The sequence below is a fragment of the Thalassophryne amazonica genome, chromosome 6, assembly GCF_902500255.1.
Source record: "Thalassophryne amazonica chromosome 6, fThaAma1.1, whole genome shotgun sequence".
In the NCBI taxonomy this organism is placed as follows: Eukaryota; Metazoa; Chordata; class Actinopteri; order Batrachoidiformes; family Batrachoididae; genus Thalassophryne; species Thalassophryne amazonica.
Window position 1 is genome coordinate 128,020,583 of NC_047108.1, and position 22,057 is coordinate 128,042,639.

General features: G+C 47.3%; 1 protein-coding gene and 1 long non-coding RNA gene across 2 annotated transcripts in view; one reads left to right on the top strand and one right to left on the bottom strand.

Moving 5' to 3' along the window:
- The window catches only part of syt6a (synaptotagmin VIa), a 216,889-nt gene that overhangs the window by 11,106 nt on the left and 183,726 nt on the right, over nt 1–22,057 (top strand). The window lies entirely within an intron of this gene.
- LOC117513094 lies at nt 624–21,606 on the bottom strand. Its single transcript, XR_004561454.1, has 3 exons — nt 21,596–21,606; nt 3,635–3,641; nt 624–755 (listed from the first exon to the last, which is right to left on the bottom strand). It is a non-coding gene; the product is annotated as an uncharacterized LOC117513094 (long non-coding RNA).

The window sequence follows — 22,057 nt, forward strand, 5'->3', positions numbered from 1 at the left end:
AAGGGGGCCCCCGCACTTCACCTGGCTGAGGCAGATAGATGGTTACTTTCAAGAGGTGGAGATGGACAGGTGACACCAGCACACGCTCCCAGAGTTGACTTGAACTGCTGTGCTGCATTCACAGACAGAGCAAGATGCACATTTGTGATGCAGTTGCTCTATAGTATGCTGCCACACTATGTGCATTTCGATACATTTCTGGCAAAATTCACATTTGTATTGTGTCATCACGTAGCGAGTGACCGCATACGTAAATGGACTGTTTTATGCCTCTGTGACATATGTGGAGAGAAAGAGCAAATCTTTTTCAGGCCACAAGGCCCATAGGGCCGGTGATTTGGGGTCACTGTGCCCAAGGTTGATCAGTTTGGAGTTCACTGTCTAGCCCAAGGGTACTTCCGTTGGTTATTGCCTGTATCTGGTATGTGTCTGTGGACCCCCCTTGTGTACCTTGGGGCCTCAGCCACCACTTTGAATATTTAAAGGGGAACATTACACAGTGACAAATGCAAAACTTTCCTATAAGAAACATATCAAAGAGCTGATATTCCACACTTTTTACACTAGTCCCACAAGTACATACCTTTAACATTTGAACTTCGCGCTCTCCCGAGCGCTCCCAGGCCGCCATCTTTGTAGAATATCCAGGTATTTCCCGCTCGGTGCTGACGTCATTGATGAAAGACTGTACATACGCGCCAATGTCCACTGTTGGAATTACAATTTTGTACATGGCCCATGTCAAACAAGTGTTACTTCTGTACATTAACCCTCTGGGGTCTGAGGGCATTTTTTGGACAGTTCACTCACCTGTCATGAATGTTTCATTATTGTTGTTAACAGCTCTCCCTGCATCCCACAATCATGTTTTATGTCTCTTTTTTCAGGACAACCTGTACTTTCAGAATATATATGCTATAGTGGTGTTTTATAAGTGTAATAAAGGTTTACAATAAGAAATAAGAAAGGAAAAAGTAAAGCGGAAAATAATTTTCACGCATTTATTCAAAACACACAGCAAACTATAATAACTGTTTTGACACTTTATAAAGGTAATTTGGGGTCTTGTGTAAAAGACTGTACAACAAAAAGGTTCAAACAATAAACAAAAATGCACATTTTGAACAATATATACAAAATGGTCTATGCGTTTTGTTTGTCTTCATATCAAAGCAATTTCTGTCTGCTATTGCACAAACGTCACATCACAAACTTCTACTATGAAGTTGCCTTTGTTTTTGGAGTGTTCTGTCCTTACTTCCTTTTCTATCGTTATTTACATCATTGCTTTTGTCCATTCCATTACTTTTTGCTGTGTATTTCTTGTATTATTTTAAACCCTCACACACACATAACATCCCGGTCCCACTTTTTATACTCAGGTCGCCTGCTACGCTTGGCTACATTCAAACCAACGGTCCACAGCAGTATTCCTCTGCAGTATTTGCAAAACATCATGCTATCCTCATGCACTTGCCACGGAAAGATCTTAACCCAGTCTGATCTGAATTTATGAACTTTGCTAGTAGTTCTAGACAAGGGGTGGCCAAGTTCGGTACTCGAGAGCCACCTTCCTGATACTCTTAGTTGTCTCCCTGCTCCAACACACCTGAATCCAATGAAAGACTCGTTAGCAGACTTTTAATGAGTCTTTCATTGGATTCAGGTGTGTTGGAGCAGGGAGACAACTAAGAGTATCAGGAAGGTGGCTCTCGAGGACTGAACTTGGCCACCCCTGTTCTAGACCTACTGCCACTTACACTGCCTGTTGCCATCTCCTCCTGATCCTCCTCACCATTTTCCTCATCTCCCCAGGTTCCTTCCTCTGGTTCCTTGGGTTTCCTTTGAAAGTACGACAAAATCATTTTCTAGTCTCCTCACACACCTTTCGTTGTAAATGTAGCTGCTATGCTAGTGCTCGCTTATCTGACGGCACGAGCTAGTCGCAAGCCAAGACTCAGAGCATAGCGAATCAGTGCAGTGTGTGCGTTGAGATGTCACTGCATCATCACAAGAGCTCTACATTTCCCCGCTCGGTCACATTTTACAAGGGAAGGATAAAAAAGGAAATATTAAGTTGTAGACTTGTCGATTTGTACAGATGTGGGAATGGTTTTCTCTATGGGATATACAGTGGTCCCTCGTTTATCGTGGGAGTTACGTTCTAAAAATAGCCCGCGATAGGCGAAATCCGCGAAGTGGCCAGCGTTATTTTTTTACAATTATTAGACGTTTTAAGGCTGTAAAACCCCTCAATACACACTTTTCTCACTCAGGCTTGAACATTTTCTCACTTTTCTCTCGTGTGTAAACACTGTCAAAGTTCAAACCTGAGTAGAAAAATAAGACCAACCTGTTTTCAGGCCCAAACATTTGTTTGAGAAATAAAAATAGAACGTTCACACAAAATATAAACGCAACACTTTTGGTTTTGCTCCCATTTTGTATGAGATGAACTCAAAGATCTAAAACTTTTTCCACATACACAATATCACCATTTCCCTCAAATATTGTTCACAAACCAGTCTAAATCTGTGATAGTGAGCACTTCTCCTTTTCTGAGATAATCCATCCCACCTCACAGGTGTGGCATATCAAGATGCTGATTAGACACCATGATTAGTGCACAGGTGTGCCTTAGACTGTCCACAATAAAAGGCCACACTCACTGAAAGGTGCAGTTTTGTTTTATTGGGGGGGATACCAGTCAGTATCTGGTGTGACCACCATTTGCCTCATGCAGTGCAACACATCTCCTTCGCATAGAGTTGATCAGGTTGTCAATTGTGGCCTGTGGAATGTTGGTCCACTCCTCTTCAATGGCTGTGTGAAGTTGCTGGATATTGGCAGGAACTGGTACACGCTGTCGTATACGCCGGTCCAGAGCATCCCAAACATGCTCAATGGGTGACATGTCCGGTGAGTATGCCAGCCATGCAAGAACTGGGACATTTTCAGCTTCCAAGAATTGCGTACAGATCCTTGCAACATGAGGTGATGTTCTTGGATGTATGGCACAACAATGGGCCTCAGGATCTCGTCACGGTATCTCTGTGCATTCAAAATGCCATCAATAAAATGTACCTGTGTTCTTCGTCCATAACAGACGCCTGCCCATACCATAACCCCACCGCCACCATGGGCCACTCGATCCACAACATTGACATCAGAAAACCGCTCACCCACACGATGCCACACACGCTGTCTGCCATCTGCCCTGAACAGTGTGAACCGGGATTCATCCGTGAAGAGAACACCTCTCCAACGTGCTAAACGCCAGCAAATGTGAGCATTTGCCCACTCAAGTCGGTTACGACGACGAACTGGAGTCAGGTCGAGACCCCGTTGAGGACGACGAGCATGCAGATGAGCTTCCCTGAGATGGTTTCTGACAGTTTGTGCAGAAATTCTTTGGTTATGCAAACCGATTGTTTCAGCAGCTGTCCGAGTGGCTGGTCTCAGACGATCTTGGAGGTGAACATGCTGGATGTGGAGGTCCTGGGCTGGTGTGGTTACACGTGGTCTGTGGTTGTGAGGCTGGTTGGATGTACTGCCAAATTCTCTGAAACGCCTTTGGAGACGGCTTATGGTAGAGAAATGAACATTCAATACACGAGCAACAGCTCTGGTTGACATTCCTGCTGTCAGCATGCCAATTGCACGCTCCCTCAAATCTTGCGACATCTGTGGCATTGTGCTGTGTGATAAAACTGCACCTTTCAGAGTGGCCTTTTATTGTGGGCAGTCTAAGGCACACCTGTGCACTAATCATGGTGTCTAATCAGCATCTTGATATGGCACACCTGTGAGGTGGGATGGATTATCTCAGCAAAGGAGAAGTGCTCACTATCACAGATTTAGACTGGTTTGTGAACAATATTTGAGGGAAATGGTGATATTGTGTATGTGGAAAAAGTTTTAGATCTTTGAGTTCATCTCATACAAAATGGGAGCAAAACCAAAAGTGTTGCGTTTATATTTTTGTTGAGTGTAATTATAATGGCATTTAGAACTAACAAATTTAATTTTAAAGATCAACGTTATTAATTATTAATAGTAATTAATAGTATTAATAGTGACTGACCAGTATTTCACAGTTCCTCTGATTGCGCCTCTTCGTCCTGGTGCCGCTGCGCTGTCACGTTTTTTTCCACTGACTCACACCTTGCTGCAGGTGTCTTTTTCCGAGTGTAGAACACAGTTATGGGTAGTTGTTGGCGCTCTTTTTTTCTTCTGGGCGAGAAGATTCTTATAAACAGACAGGCAGAACACAATGCGCGTACTCTCCCTTCGTGGTGTCGTGAGCGGCTGCTTGATGAGGCCGCGGAACACAATGCACTGTAAAAAAAAGCATGCAAAATTGGACTAAAAAAAATCAGCGAAACAGCGAGGCCGTGAAAGGTGAACCGCGTTATAGCAAGGGACCACTGTATTTATTTTAGGATCAAAATGCGAATGAAAGTGTTGACATACATTCTCGCACACATGCACCCGTTTTATTTTTTTTCCTCGCACAATCAAATTTTAGGCGCAATATGCGAGCAAAACGCTCGCACTGTACAGCCCTGATACAACTTTTAACTTTGTGTTCTGTCTTCAAAATCGGTCTTTTGCGTGCTCTCCTTCTGTGTTGCCGCACAGCTTCTGCTCTGCTTTTAGCGGCTTCACTGGAGTTATTTCTTCCGTGGCTACACATCCACTTTCACGCAGTCACCCAAATTTTAACTTTGTGTTTGTCCAATATTGACTGAAAAATGACTCTTTTGTGAGCTGGCGTTCTGCCTAAATGCTCGTTTGAAGCGTGATGATGAGTCACTGCCTCAGTGCGCACACACAGCGGAGCTCATGTGATCCATTAACAATACATTAAATCAACATATTTTTACATACAACAGACATCAACATAGAACAGACATACTTTTACAGCTAGTAACTGTTTTATCAAGCTATAAAAACATTAAAGTCAGGCTTAAATCCAGAGGTGATAATGGCTTTTCTGTCGCAGCACCACGACTCTGGAACGATCTTCTGCTGACTGTCAGGTCCTCAGAGTCTGTGGGACAGTTAAGTCCAGACTGAAATCCCATCTCTTCTCTCTGGCTTTCAGCACTGGCTAAGTGGTGTATGCTTTGCTCTGCTATTTTGCTCTGTATTTTTAGATTTTTTAAAATTCTTTTCCTTTGTTAATATTTTACACTTTTGTATTGCTATTATTGTGATGCACTTTGGTCAGCTGCAGCTGTGTTTTAAATGTGCTATATGAATAAATTTGAATTTGAATTTGAATTAAAAATAGTTACCTTAAGCTGTTCCACATGGAGCAGGAAAGAGAGGAAAAAACAGTCCTCTGTGATTCCAGAAGTGATTAGAGGTGTTTTCAGCATCCAAGGTTTGGCAGAACAAGACTACAAAATAATTATTTTATATAGAGTCCAGCGCACAGAGCAGGTGGAATTTTGTGCACAAGAGGGCAGCCGCTCCAAAAACAGCCTCTCAGGTCCTGCGTAGCTTCCAGGCACACGGATAACGGGCTTTTAGCAGCCTCGTAAGCACCACGCACATGCCTCTAAGCCGTCGCAGTAACTCGTACACAAACTGCACCACGCTGTTGTTGCTAAATTTTGAACTTCTCGAAATTAGCGCCACGCTCAGAGAGGAGCCTCGTTAAGTGAAGATAATGTGTCTAAAAGCCACTCAGAGCCATGAAAGTCCCACGATAGTTGAAGAAACCCTCTGGTAGCAAAGAAAACATGCTGCGTGGCTCATTATTCATCCTTCATTATTCGGTGGGACCCAGGCTTTACACTCTGAGGAGCGCCCCCCCACTCCATTGATATGGTAAACAGTGTTTTACGCCGGAGCGAGAGAACTTGCCACAAGCTTATCCAATAATAATTAATAATAATTCACAGATAATGAGGAGTGGAGCATCTCTGAAAGTCACACACTCTGTGTTTGAGCACGTGAGAGTGTATGAGAGGCTGTCCATCTGCTCCCACTGCTCACTTTCACTGATCGCCGTGGGTAATGACGCAGGGCACATTTGGAGCCCAATAGTACATACTCAATGGAGCACCCAGGGGGCTATTCAAACAGGCCAACTAGTAACACATTACTGCTAGAAACAATCTTTGGTTTATCACATGAGCTAAAATTACCCTATGATTGGATATTGGAAAACCATGTGACGGTGAACCAATTCCGATTGGACACTCACATTGCGCACGTCATCACACAGCTTCCATGAGGAGTACAAAGATGGTGGACGGCTGGCCCGAAAGTCCACGGAGTTAACTTTTCAGCAAAAAAAGTAAGTTTCTATCTCATATCATTAAAAAGTTATTTATAATTTAGTAAAACTTGGTCTCAGCTGTCATATACGATGGCGTTGGCCCCAGAGGGTTAATTGAAGTCTCTGTTGCTGTGCTGTAAAACACAGGGCATGACGCGGGGTGTTTGTGGCCAATTAACAAGTGAAGCTTGAATTCAAGGTCCGTTTGCATGCATGTGAAACACACCATTGGCATCAGCCTAAAATTTCTGCATCTACACCGAAGAATGTTCTTCAGGTGCCAAGTTTCTGTCTCAGCATCTTTGCCATCCCAGACTTGAATCCAGTCGTCCATGCTCCTGGCTGGAATAGATTCCGGATCTACCAGAGGAGACTCGTTTATAGCGGGTGCAGTGGCGCCCCCCTCCCCACTTTCTTCGATCTGCTCATTCCTGTTTGTGGCGGCTGATGCGGCACCCGCTGCCTTCTGCCTGGTTATTTTTCCTCTTCTTCTTCTTGTCGTCAGACCACCTCAGCTGGTGACTATATGCTACGATGTCCCGAGGATTGGGATGATCCTCTGTCTCAAACTCGGCTTCCATGGATTCCAGTGTTTTCTGCACAATCACAGACCAGACCAGTTCATTTGTAACCACATGGGCCCGCGCGCTGCAAGAAGACTACAAAAAGATCAGCCTCGCAGTTCAGCGGAGTCAAAGAAAGACATATTGAAATGGTGCCTCAAACAAGAGAGATGACCCTCTGCCCCGTGACCTCTCCCACTTCCTTATTTGGTCACACCAGCTCATGTACAGTCTTTCATCAATGACATCAGCGCCGAGCAGGAAATACCCAGATATTCTACAAAGCTGGCGGCCCGGGGGCACTCGGGAGAGTGCGAAGTTCAAATGTTAAAGGTATGTACTTGCGGGACTAGTGTAAAAAGTGTGGAATATCAGCTCTTTGGTATGTTTCTTATAGGAAAGTATTGCATTTCTCACTGTGTAATGTTCCCCTTTAAACAAAAACAACATAAAGCATCGCATATGGCCCTGGTGTATAGTTTTATATTAGAGGTTGTAATGAAGTCTGGAAATTACCTCTACAGTGAAAGACTAGTGCTTTAAAGCTGCTATGTGGTCTATTTGGATAGCAAAAGATTACCATGTTACTATAGGTATGTGGTGTATTGACCTCGCTTTGCTTTACGATGTTCCTGTTTGTTCTGTGTCACCACAGCAGATCCAGCAGAGATCCACACTGGGTTAACATCAACATGAGAATGTTGGTGATAAACAAAATACAATCAACTTGGTCACAATAACACTGCACATGGTATAAAGTCTCAGGTACATTTAGTTTTGGAAACACAGGCATTCCGCAAAAGAATCCCATCTTGTAAACTACAGTGGAAGGTGTTCAAGGACGTCTGATGGGAAACAGAGTAGACCAGCTGCATGAAGTGTTCTTTACTTATTGGGCAGAAATGAAAATCAATAAGGCATCCATAATGGCCAGATTGAATAAAGACTGATGGCCATTTTTGAAAGGAACCTTGCTCGAGCATCTCCCAATATACCATCAACAAATGGTTTCAATCAGATGATACGCTCTTTAGTTACTGCACGGAAATGAAAATCAAGATGGTGCCTGAGATGACCATACTGGATGACCGATGATCCCCATTTTTGAAAGGCACCTTCCTGTAGCCTCCTTAAATTCATTACTAAGAAATGGTTTCAATCAAATGAGGTGTTCTTCAGACAATACTCAAAAATGAAAATCAAGATGGTGCCCAAGGTAGACAAACCGAATCATGGGGGACCCCTGTTTCTGAAAGGAACCTTACTCTAGCCTCCCCCAATGCAACCACAAAGAAAAGTTTCAGTTATTGAAGTCGTTCTTTAGTTATTGTGCGGAAACAAAAAGTTTACAGATGGACACCTGGACAGATGGATGCAAAGAGAACTCCCACTGAACCTCTTGCTGCCGTCTGAGTATCCTAAAAGTGGTTTCAAGTTGATTGTGATAAAATAAGAAGGACTAATTAGGAAGCATGGGACTTGAACTTCTCTGCCCTGATGCTGCTGAGCGATAATGAGCCTCTCTAGTTATCGCCCGATTTGTTAAATCTTGAGCTGGCTGATTGCTCCAATCAAGACTGAACGTGTGGCGGCGCAGAAGTCACCTGCGGCGTGCACGAACGGGACACACGGCTGATTCACTGAGATGAATGACTCCTCAGATCAGCTCTGCGCTGTCTGCTCGGAACATTTAGTGCTGATACACTGCCTGCCTGAGACGTACAGACCGATGTTCACTTCAGAGCACCGATACAAGTTACAGCACATCCTCACTGTACACAGCCTCATAACAAATTCATTGTCAGCTGCTGCTTCAGGTGTGTGGTCCAGAATTGATAAAGGTGGTTTTTGAAAACATTATTTCTCTCACATCACATCTGGAAGTTGGCAGCGAGCTCTGGCATCACCCGATCACTCATTCAGTTGCTGCTGGTCTGTTCCACTGTCTGTGGTCTTTGCAGGGACGGATGGTGCAATGCAGGTTGAATCCTAAACAGGAAAAAAACCCCAACATTAAATTAACTGCACTGTGGAGATTAGAACCTCAGCCGAACTACGGTGGCTTTCAATAATTCAGACCCTCTGTCTTTGTCTTGTTTCTTTTATTGATACAACATTTCACTGTAGACCAGAAAAACACCGGCGAGCGAGCAGGCTGTTACTGTTATGAAAGATAGCACAAAGAAGAATATCTGAGCTGCCACCACAGCACCAAAAGGCAGGTTTTGTAGTGTTATTAATCATTACAATAATAACATTATTTTATGTTTTTATGGCATCAGTGATGCAAAATGGGGAGGGAAAATATTTTAAGTTTTATGTGCTGTAATGTGGCCACATTTGCTCAGCAGCCTTTTGGCCTGATCTTAAATCAGCAGGTGGCACAATATGGCTGAGTTTAAAGGGGTCATTTTGTCCCAAAATTATTTTTTATTTATTTTTGCTTTTTCACACTGTACAAAAACAAGCAAACAAACTCCTGGAAGAAAAGAAAAAATAACTGTCAACTGTGGTTGCCAGAATAATTTCAGAATAAGTGCCAGATAATAATAATAATAATAATAATAATGTTAGAATAAAAACTCAGCCACATGGGGTGTGCAGCCAGTACATTCTGAGTGCCGGTCCCAAGCCCAGATAAATGAGGAGGGTTGCGTCAGGAAGGCCATCCGGCGTAAAACAAGCCAACCCAACTATGCAGACTAAGAATCGAGTTTCCATACCGGATCGGTCGCAGCCCGGGTTAACAACGTCCGCCACCAGTGCTGTTGCCCAACAGGGTGCCGGTGGAAATTGGGCTACTGCTGGGTGAAGATGACGAAGAAGAGGAGGAGAATGTTTCCACAAACAGTGGGAGAAGAAGAAAACTAGATGTTGGGCAAGTGTTGTGACACGGACCCACAACAGGGGGCGGTAATGAAAGGACAATGGATAAGCCAAAAAGGAACAATTTAATGTTGTGAATCGCACAACGAAGTACAGACAATAACAATATGGTGGAATGTCAATTATACACAAGGTGACGTGTGGGCAGGCTCGAAGATAGAAGACGTCTGGCGAGAGAAGAGCTGGATCCCACACAGCTTCCACCACCAACGGATCTGAAGAACACCGGAGCCGCCAAGCCCTGCGCCCCAGGTGGCCACTGTCTTCAGCAGTCAGACCCGGTACTGCTGGCAGAGAACAGAAACAGTATTGATGAGTGCGAGTTCACACACTCAGTAATCCCACAGTCTGTGTTCTTTAAGGAGGGAGCACCTCCACCTCCAATAACACACTCGTGCAGCTCCTGTCTAACCACTTATCTGGTTGGGGTGTGAAGCGAAGCCGTCGCTGTTCACACCAAACGCCAATCCCACAGATAAGGCAACACCACAGGAAAACGGCTGCAAAGAAGTTCAGACTATAAGTCAGTGTTTAGTTCAGCAGAGAAATTACCTGAATGGTAGCTGATTTCTCGGCGAGGAGGTGGAGTTGCAGTCCGGCCTTTATGGAGATGGTGATGAGTTGACTGAGTGACAGCTGGTGCTGATGAAGAGTGACAGCTGTCACTCCCAGTGGCTCCGGCGCCCTCTCGTGCTTGAAGCCCGCACTCCAAGCAGGGCGCCATCTGGTGGTGGTGGGCCAGCAGTACCTCCTCTTCAGCGGCCCACACAACAGGACCCCCCCCCCTCAACGGGCGCATCCTGGTGCCCGACCAGGCTCGTCTGGGTGCCGCTGGTAGAAGTCGGCCAGGAGGGCCGGGTCCAGGATGAAGCTCCTCTTCACCCAGGAGCGTTCTTCGGGTCCATACCCCTCCCAGTCCACCAAATACTGGAACTCCCGGCCCTTTCGACGGACATCCAGGAGCCTGCGCACGGTCCAGGCAGGCTCTCCATCTATGATCCGGGCAGGACGCGGCGCCGGTCCGGGGGTGCAGAGAGTCGACGTGTGGTAGGGTTTGATCCGTGAAATATGGACTGAGGACTTTGACTATGGCAAAAGGTCCTATGTACCTGTCCTTGAGCTTCTGGGATTCCACCTGCAGGGGGATGTCCTTTGTGGATAGCCAAACCTCCTGCCTGGGCTGGTATGCAGGGGCCGGGGAACGCCGGCGGTCTGCATGGGCCTTAGCCCTCGTCCGGGCTCTGAGCAGGGCAGAGTGGGCGGTACGCCACACCCGACGGCACTTCCTCAGATGGGCCTGGACCGAGGGCACCCCGACCTCTCCCTCCACTAGCGGAAACAATGGGGGCTGGTACCCCAAACACACCTCAAACGGGGAGAGGCCGGTGGCAGATGAAACTTGGCTATTATGAGCGTACTCGATCCAGGCCAGATGGTCACTCCAGGCCGTCGGGTGTGCGGAGGTCACGCAGCGGAGGGCCTGCTCCAGTTCCTGGTTCGTCCGCTCTGCCTGCCCGTTCGTCTGGGGGTGGTACCCAGACGAGAGACTGACGGTTGCCCCCAGTTCCCTGCAGAAACTCCTCCAGACCTGGGAGGAGAACTGAGGACCACGATCCGAGACAATGTCCGATGGAATCCCATGCAGACGCTCGACATGGTGGACCAGGAGGTCTGCAGTCTCCTGGGCCGTCGGGAGCTTCGGGAGGGCCACGAAGTGGGCCGCCTTGGAGAACCGGTCCACTATCGTGAGGATGGTAGTCATGCCCTGGGACGGCGGGAGGCCCGTGACAAAGTCCAGGCCGATGTGAGACCAGGGGCAATGAGGCACGGGCAGAGGCTGGAGGAGGCCTTGGGCCTTGTGGTGGTCGGCTTTGCCCCTGGCAAAAGGTGGTGCAGGCCTGGACATACTCCCGGATGTCGGCTTCCATAGACGCCCACCAGAAGCGCTGCAGGAACACTGCCACGGTCCTTCGCACCCCTGGATGACAGGAGAGCTTGGAACCGTGACAGAAGTCAAGGACCGCAGCCCTGGCCTCTGGTGGGATGTACAATTTGTCCTTTGGACCTGTCAGGGCCCTGTGTCAGGGCCTCCCGGACGGTCTTCTCCACGTCCCAGGTGAGGGTGGCCACGACAGTGGACTCGGGGATGATGGTTTCAGGGGGTCTGACAGCTTGGTCTTGACCTCCTCTTCATGCACCTGGGACAGGGCGTCAGATCGCTGGCTTTTCGTCCCGGGGCGGTAGGTGATCCGAAAGTCAAAACGCCCGAAGAACAGCGACCAGCGGGCTTGCCTGGGGTTCAGACGCCTGGCGGTCCGAATGTACTCCAGGTTCCGATGGTCCGTGAAAACCGTAAATGGTACCGATGCTCCCTCCAACAGGTGTCTCCACTCCTCAAGAGCCTCCTTCACTGCAAGAAGTTCCCTATTGCCGACGTCATAGTTCCTTTCAGCCGGGGTCAACCTGCGGGAAAAGTAGGCACATGGATGGAGAACCTTGTCGGACTCCCCGCTCTGGGATAGCACGGCTCCTATCCCTGAGTCAGAGGCGTCCACTTCAACTACAAACTGGCGATTGGGATCGGGCTGCACCAGTCGAGAACCGGCGTTTCAACTCCCTAAACGCGGCTTTGCACCGATCCGACCAGGTGAAGGGGACTTTTGTGGAGGTCAGGGCTGTCAGGGGGCTAACTACCTGACTGTAGCCCTTGATGAACCTCCGGTAGAAATTTGCAAAACCGAGGAACTGTTGCAGTTTCCTATGGTTTGTTGGTTGGGGCCAATCTCTCACCGCCGCAACCTTGGCCGGATCAGGGGCGACGTAGTTGCAGGAGATTATGAACCCCAGGAAGGACAAAGAAGTGCGGTGGAACTCACACTTCTCGCCCTTCACAAACAGCCAGTTCTCCAACAACCGCTGTAGGACCTGACGTACATGCTTGACATGGGTCTCAGGATCCGGAGAAAAGATGAGTATATCGTCTAGATATACGAAGACAAACCGATGCAGGAAGTCCCACAAGACGTCATTAACCAACGCTTGGAACGTCGCGGGCGCATTGGTGAGGCCGAACGGCATGACCAGGTACTCAAAGTGACCTAATGGGGTGTTAAATGCCGTCTTCCACTCGTCTCCCTCCCGGATCTGAACCAGGTGATAAGCATTCCTAAGATCCAATTTTGTGAAAATTTGGGCTCCATGCAGGGGCGTGAACACTGAATCCAACAGAGGTAGCGGGTATCGGTTGCGAACCGTGATCTCGTTCAGCCCTCTGTAATCAATGCATGGACGGAGTCCGCCGTCCTTCTTGCCCACAAAAAAGAAACCAGCACCCATCGGGGAGGTGGAGTTCCGGATCAACCCGGCAGCTAACCCGGCCAGATGTAGGTCTCCATTGATTCGCGTTCCGGACGTGAGAGGTTGTACAGCCTGCTGGACGGGTACTCAGCGCCCGGTATCAAATCAATGGCCTAAACACTCCCGGTGGCAGGTTTCGCTCCACTGAACCACAACCCCAGACGGCCAATCAATCCGGGGATTGTGTTTTAACACCCATGGAAAACCCAAAATCACTCGGGAGGTAGAAGGTGTTACATAAAACACAATCTCCTCCCTGTGATTCCCAGACACCACCAATGTCACTGGCTGTGTCTGGTGTGTGATTAGTGGAAGAACGGTGCCATCTAGTGCCCGCACCGACAATGGTGACGGTAAGGCCACTAGAGGGAGCCCAACCTCCTTTGCCCATCTGCTATCCAGCAGATTCCCCTCCAACCCCGTGTCCACCAGTGCTGGGGCGTGAAGGGTTAGATCCCCACTCAGGATCGTGACTGGGATTCGTGCAGATCTTCGGGGTTTCCCCGCGTGGGTGTTGTGACCCACCCTTAGCCCAGTCTCTAAGGACGAGTGCTGCTGTTTTGACCGTTTGGGGCATTCTCTCTGTGGGTGCTCGGTTGAGCTGCAGAGAAAACACTCTCCATGAATCAGCCTCCTTTGTCTCTGATCTGATCGCTTTTTGGCCCTGCTCATTTCCATAGCAACGTCAGCAGGGGGAGCTGTCGTCACGTGGAGAGCCCTGGCTGTGGAGCGTGGGGAAGTCGGCTCCCTTTCGGACCCGGGAGGAAGAGGGACGGCTTGTGCCTGACCACGCCCTTCGTCTCGCTCCCGTCGGTGTTCTGTTAATCGGTTGTCTAACCGTATAACCAGGTCGATAAGCCCGTCTAAATCCCGCGGCTCGTCCTTCGCCACCAGATGCTCCTTAAGAACCAGAGACAGTCCGTTTATAAAGGCGGCGCGGAGCGCAACAGCATTCCAGCCGGCTCGCGCTGCTGCGATGCGGAAGTCGACTGCATACTTCGCTGCGCTCCGACACCCCTGTCGTATCGACAGCAGCACGCTTGAAGCGGTCTTGCCTCTATGAGGGTGGTCGAACACCTGTCGGAACTCCCTCACAAACTCATTGTAAATTGCTAGGAGCCGTGAATTCTGCTCCCAGAGCGCCGTAGCCCAGGCGCGTGCCTCTCCTCGAAGCAAATTTATAAAGTAAGCCACCCGGCTAGCGTCTGACGCGTACATGACGGGACGCTGTGAAAAGACGAGCGAGCACTGCATCAAGAAGTCCGCGCACGTCTCCACACAGCCTCTGTACGGCTCTGGAGGGCTTATGTATGCTTCAGGGGAAGGTGGGGGGGTTCGTTGAACGACCAGTGGAATGTCTGTCTCTGGCATTCGGTCAGCAGGAGGAGGTGCTGCAGCAGCGCCCTGAGCATGCGCTTCCACCTGGGCGGTGAGAGCCTCCATCTTTCGATTGAGAACAATGCTCTGCTCGGTGACTAAGTCCAACCGAGCAGTAAAAGCGCTTAAGATGTGCTGCAGCTCACCTAACACGCCTCCTGCTGGCGCCTGTGCACCTCGCTCTTCCATTGGCTGTTCAAGCGATGGTTGACGCCCCTCGGGATCCATGACGATTGGCCGAGAAATCCTGTTGGGAATGTGTCATGACACGGACCCACAACAGGGGGCGGTAATGAACGGACAATGGACAAGCCAAAAAGTAACAATTTAATGTTGTGAATCGACAACGAAGTACAGACAATAACAATATGGTGGAATGTCAATTATACACAAGGTGACGTGTGGGCAGGCTCGAAGATAGAAGACGTCTGGCGAGAAAAGAGCCGGATCCCACACAGCTTCCACCACCAACGGATCTGAAGAACACCGGAGCCGCCAAGCCCTGCGCCCCAGGTGGCAACTGTCTTCAGCAGTCAGACCCAGTACTGCTGGCAGAGAACAGAAACAGTATTGATGAGTGCGAGTTCGCACACTCAGTAATCCCACAGTCTGTGTTCTTTAAGGAGGGAGCACCTCCACCTCCAATAACACACTTGTGCAGCTCCTGTCTAACCACTTATCTGGTTGGGGTGTGAAGCGAAGCCGTCGCTGTTCACACCAAACGCCAATCCCACAGATAAGGCAACACCACAGGAAAACGGCTGCAAAGAAGTTCAGACTATAAGTCAGTGTTTAGTTCAGCAGAGAAATTACCTGAATGGTAGCTGATTTCTCGGCGAGGAGGTGGAGTTGCAGTCCGGCCTTTATGGAGATGGTGATGAGTTGACTGAGTAACAGCTGGTGCTGATGAAGAGTGACAGCTGTCACTCCCAGTGGCTCCGGCGCCCTCTCGTGCTTGAAGCCCGCACTCCAAGCAGGGCGCCATCTGGTGGTGGTGGGCCAGCAGTACCTCCTCTTCAGCGGCCCACACAACACTAGAAGTGTGAAAATGAGAGTGGGGACTTTGAATGTTGGTAGTATGAGTGGTAAGGGGAGAGAGCTGGCTGATATGATGGAGAGAAGAAAAGTAGACATATTGTGTATGCAAGAGACCAAGTGGAAGGGAAGTAAGAGCAGGAGCATCGGCGGTGGGTACAAGTTGTTGTACCATGGTGAGGACAGGAAGAGAAAAGGTGTTGGGGTCATTTTAAAGGAAGAGTATGTTAAAAGTGTGTTGGAGGTTAAGTGAGTGTCTGACAGGGTGATGAGTGTGAAGTTGGAAATTGAAGGAGTGATGATGAATATCATCAGTGCATATGCCCCACAGGTAGGTTGTGAGATGAAGGAGAAAGAAAATTTCTGGATTGTGTTAGATGAGGTGGTGGAGAGTGTGCCCAAGCATGAAAGAGTGGTGATAGGAGCAGACTTCAATGGGCATGTTGGTGAAGGGAACAGAGGTGATGAGGAAGTAATGGGTAGATATGGTATCAAGGATAGGAATGGGGAAGGACAGATGGTAGTTGATTTTGCTAAAAGGATGGAAATGGCTGTGGTGAATACCTACTTTAAGAAAAGGGAGGAGCACAGGGTAACATATAAGAGTGGCGGAAGGTGCACACAGGTGGACTACATTCTTTATAGGAGATGCAAGCTAAAAAATCAGAGACTGTAAGGTGGTGGCAGGAGAGAGTGTTGTTAGACAGCATAGGATGGTTGTTTGTAGGATGAATTTAGAGGTAAAGAAGAAGAAGAGAGTGAGAGCTCAACAAAGGATCACATGGCGGAAGCTGAAGAAGGAAGACTGGGAAGCAATTTTGGACAACTGGAAAAGTACTGCAGATGTCGTGAGGGAGACAGCTAGGGCAGTACTGGGTATGACATCTGGACAGTGGAAGGAAGACAAGGAGACTTGGTGGTGGAATGAAGAGGTCCAGGAAAGCATAAGAAGAAAGAGGTTGGTGAAAAAGTTTTGGGATAGACAGAGAGATGAAGAAAGTAGACAGGAGTACAAGGAGATGTGACATAAGGTGAAAAGAGAAGTGGCAAAAGCGAAGGAAAAGGCATATTGTGAGCTGTACAAGATTGAATAGTAAGGAAGGAGAAAAGGACTTGTACCGATTGGCCCAACAAAGGGACAGAGCTGGAAAGGATGTGCAGCAGGTTAGGGTGGTAAAAGATATACATGGTAATGTGCTGACAAGTGAGGAGTATGTGCTGAGAAGGTGGAGGGAATATTTTGAAGAGCTGATGAATGAAGAAAATGAGCGAGAGAAAAGGCTGGATGATGTGGTGAGAGTAAATCAGGAAGTACAAGAGATTAGTAAGGAAGAAGTGAGGGCTGCTATGAAGAGGATGAAGAGTGGAAAGGCAGTTGGTCCAGATGACATTCCAGTGGAGGCAAGGAAATGTCTAGGAGAGATGGCAGTAGAGTTTCTAACCAGATTGTTTAATAAAATCTTGGAAAGTGAGATGATGCCTGAGGAGTGGAGACGAAGTGTGCTGGTTCCTATTTTTAAGAACAAGGGTGATGTGCAGAGCTGCAGTAATTACAGAGGCATAAAGCTGATCAGCCACAGCATGAAGTTATGGGAAAGAGTAGTAGAAGCTAGGCTTAGAAAACAGGTGAAGATCTGTGAGCAGCAATATGGTCTCATGCCGAGAAAGAGCACTACAGATGCAATGTTTGCTCAGAGAATCCTGTTGGAGAAGTACAGAGAAGGTCAGAAAGAGTTACATTGTGTGTTTGTGGATTTAGAAAAGGCTTATGATAGGGTGCCAAGAGAAGAGCTGTGGTATTGTATGAGGAAGTCTGGAGTGACAGAGAAGTATGTTAGGGTAGTGCAGGACATGTACAAGAATAGTGTGACAGCGGTGAGATGTGCAGTCGGAATGACAGACTCATTCAAGGTGGAGGTGGGATTACACCAAGGATCAGCTCTGAGTCCTTTCTTGTTTGCAGTGGTGATGGACAGGTTGACGGATGAGATCAGAGAGGAGGAGTCCCCATGGACTATGATGTTTGCAGATGATATTGTGATCTGCAGTGAGTGTAGAGAGCAAGTTGAGTCTAGTCTGGAGAGGTGGAGATATGCTTTGGAGAGAAGGGGAATGAAAGTCAGTAGAAGCAAGACTGAGTACATGTGTGTGAATGAGAGGGAGCCCAGTGGAATAGTGCAGTTACAAGGAGTAGAAGTGGTGAAAGTACATGAGTTTAAATATTTGGGGTCAACTGTTCAAAGTAATGGAGAGTGTGGTAGAGAGGTGAAGAAGAGAGTGCAGGCAGGGTGGAGTGGGTGGAGAAAGGTGGCAGGAGTGATTTGTGACTGAAGAATATCAGCAAGAGTGAAGGAGAAAGTTTACAAGACAGTAGTGAGACCAGCTATGTTGTATGGTTTAGAGACGGTGGCACTAACAAAAAGACAGGAGGCAGAGCTGAAGATGTTGAGATTCTCTTTGGGAGTGACAAGAATGGACAAGATTAGGAATGAATTTATCAGAGGGACAGCTCAGGTGGGACGGTTTGGAGACAAAGTTAGAGAGGTGAGATTGAGATGGTTTGGACATGTGCAGAGGAGGGACCCAGGATATATAGGGAGAAGGATGCTGAGGATGGAGCCACCAGGCAGGAGGAGAAGAGGGAGACCAAAGAGGAGGTTCATGGATGTGCTGAGAGAGGACATGCAGGTGGTTGGTGTGACAGAGGAAGATACAGAGGACAGGGTGAGATGGAAACGATTGATCTGCTGTGGCGACCCCTAACGGGAACAGCTGAAAGACAAAGAAGAAGAAGACGAAGAAGAATGTTAGAATAAATAATCATTATTATGGTTAAAATAAATACAGTTAATAAAGATGTTAATACCTTGATTGAACAACCTGTAAACTCACTGCAGTTGTTCTACAGTGAATCCCATTTGATGAGATTTTGTCAGCCTTCTCCCCTTTTGCTCTGGGTCACCACAGGGGGTTTGGTAATGGATTCACATGCTGATTTAGTTTTTCTTAGGGGTCCGCACACCGTGGGTTGTCATCCAGGACCCAGGGTGCATCTGTGGTGTTGTACACCAGCACATGCCCCAAGATTTGACTTGACGCTGAGGAAAAGTCAGATCTTTGTTGATGTTCATCCCACCACATGTTTGATCACAGATCATTTTAGTCTCTGAATATTGTTTGTTCAGGGAAAAGAATTTCTGGAATATTCATGCTGGTCACCATTTTGAATGCACAGTGCTAAGTGGGAGGGGCAGTTGTTTCACAGAGCAGGAATCTTTTGCATTAAACACGTAGTCTGTGGAGCCTTGAAAACAAGGAAAAGAAAAGCTCAGATGACAACACACACAGAAGGAGTGCTGCTTCACTGTCTGAGCAGGATGCTATTATGCAACTACATCTTTACATAGAAAACAGTTGTTGGCTGTTATAGGAATGATTAAAATGTCATTTATAGCACCTTTATTTTTGTTTTTTAAGGTACATGGTGACCTATGTTTACTTAATGAAAAGGTGCATTATATGACTCCTCTGAGGGCGTATGTATGAGGTCAGGAGTTGCAGTCGAACATGGACCCGAGAGTGGAATTGTCTAATTGGCTCAGGAGAAAAGGAAAATAATGACAGCCCAAGTAGAAGGCATTTTTCCATTCAAAGTGATGTGCCAAGATGAAAGTCAAGCAATGGCATGAATACAGATCAGTCAATCTGTAAGCGGTGCATGAAGAGCATTAGTACGTGAAGAACCTTTATCCCACTTTCTCTGATGGCTTCATGGCCTTTCCTCCCCTACACACTCATTTTGAACCTCAATAGCAACCGGACTATCCCCGAAGGTTCACATTTCAAGGCACGTTATGTGCTTTGCAGCTGAACGTCTGCGCTGCTGTTGTGAATGTGAATCTGTCTTTATGAATAATAAAAAATCCTTCTTCTTCTTCCACATCACAGGCACAGCATGCGGCGGTCCGTCTAAGCGATTGCAGTGCTCTTAGAGTGGTGTGGTTATGGCTCCGTCCAGGAAAATGCATCAATATCATAAGTGGTGAAAGTGTTCGGCGGAGGGGTGACGTTGGAACCTGCTTTATGTTGCAGCGACACACTGGGCAAAGGCCTCTGCTGGGTTATTCAGCGGCAACACTGGTTTATTGATCAAATAGTCAAGACCCCAGCAAGCACAGAAATGAGAGTGTGACAGAACCCCCCCCACCCCCACCCCCACCCCGCCCCATCGACCACGCTGGAGAATTACCTACTGCATTTGAAGAGGTGCAACAGTTCTTTTCGCGACTCGAGATTATTTTATACAAAAGAGAAATGCTTAAAATGTAATTTTATTTTCTTCGCCCTTCGTACTTTTCGCCTCCTTAACGTAACCTTCTTCAGCCTCCGTTTGACTGCTGTGTTTGCTTCTTGTAGCTGTTTTGTCGTTTGGACTCTTACTCCGTCTGTCACGCTGAAACACTTCGGCCTGTACTACTGACACGCTTGTCAAACTCACAGTGGGGTAGATGCACGCCTTGTTGGACAAAGTAATTTGCAGTAATCAAGGGTTGTATCATTAAATGGATGAATGCTGAAATATGATAATGTTTGAGCAGCCAATAACAAAAACATGATTTGGTTCTGCAAAGACAGAATCATTTGGACCCACAAATTGGCTTGATGTTGTTAGTGTCCTGTGCGTTTTGTCCGCTACACTCAGAAGCTCATCTTATGTAGTTTAGTCATGCTCCAGATAGAAAATTATACCATTATCCCAGGAAGTCTTCTTGTAGTGTCATAGTAATCTTTATAACGCCTATGACTGTTCTTGGAGTGAATAATGAGGAAGATCTGCTTAAGGGCTAAAGGCAACCTCGTGGAAAAGCGAAATAATAACAGAAAATAATATTGTGAAGCTCAGGGCTGCTGTGTGTATGTGTATTGGAGGTGTGTGAATGCTTCAATCTTGTGGTAATATGACATCCATCCATCCATCCATCCATCCATCCATCCATCCATCCATCCATCCATCCATCCATCCATCCATCCATCCATTTTCTTCCGCTTTATCCGGAGTAGGGTTGCGGGGGCAGCAGCTCAAGCAAAGCCGCCCAGACCTCCCAATCCACATACACCTCCCCCAGCTCCTCCGGGGGAACCCCAAGGCGTTCCCAAGCCAGCCGAGAGATGTAGTCCTTCCAGCGTGTCATGGGTCTTCCCCGGGGCCTCCTCCCAATGGGACGTGCCCGGAACACCTCTCCAGTGAGGCGTCCAGGGGGCATCCGGAAAAGATGCCCGAGCCACCTCAACTGACTCCTTTCGACGTGGAGGAGCAGCGGCTTGACTCCGAGCTCCTCCCAAGTGACCTATGACATACCGAACTATTTTTCGCAGAATAAAATTGTTTGCGATCCCTATGCTGAGAAAAGCTAAAAAGATAACAAAAGGCAGCAAAGGCCTGATGCAAATCCTGCAAACATGACTTCCCTTTATGACTTCATCGTGACACCACTAATACCAATCAATCACAAATATTTTGCTGATCAGTATAAACTTCAGATCATCTCTTTAACCCACTGGAAAATGGTAAATGTTAAGTCAACAGTGAAACCGGCAACACTAAAGTGAGATGCAGCGTGCACCTTGACAGCCCATGAGGTCAGTGACTATTTAGTGTGCAAATAACATGAAGGTTTTTAGCCATGCTAATGATCCCTAGAACCATTTACTGAAAAAAGTATGAAGGACCAAAATGAGATGGTGAGGACTTTCTAGGCACATGAGAGGCAAATAAAGAGAAATGCTTAAAATGGTGGTGGTGGTGGGGGTGGAAGAGGGCTGTAGTTGGGGGATCAGAGGGCAAAGCCCCACAGAAGCTGAAGGGTTTTAGCCATGCTAATGCTCCCCAGAAGCATTTACTGATAAAAGTCTGAAGAACCTAAATGACATGGTTAGATTGTGAGGAGCTTCCAGGCACATGCGAGGCAAATAAAGAAAAATGCTTAAAATGGTGGTGGTGGTGGAAGAGGGCTGTAGTTGGGGGAGTCTGAGGAAAAGCCCCCAGAAGCTGAAGGGTTTTAGCCATGCTAATGCTCCCCAAAACCATTTACTGAAAAAAAATGCTCATTCACATATGCATATTAACTTTTAAGACATTTTTAAATGCTACATAACACTTTCACAAATATGTACTTCTGACAAATTGTTCAGTCAGGTAATTTATAAATTAGAGGGCCTTTCTAGACCCCCATGACACAGAGCTGGGAGGCCAACTGACCCAGTTTCCACCCACACGTGGCACCCCTGGTGAGGGTAACAGAAGAATGACATTTCGTCTTGGTGGTCATAGATTAATCAGTTAATTAAGGGCACCACAGTCTCGTTTGAGGGCGGGCACTAAAGGGGTAAAATATGATGCATATGATGTAATTTCTCTACTTCCGTGGGACCAACCATGACATTTTCAGTGGGTTTTTGCGCAAATTACACGCAAAAAAAGTTGGAAATGCAAAGAAAAAATTATGATGCTTTGGGAAAGTGGACATGTGTTGCAGTTTGTTTATGA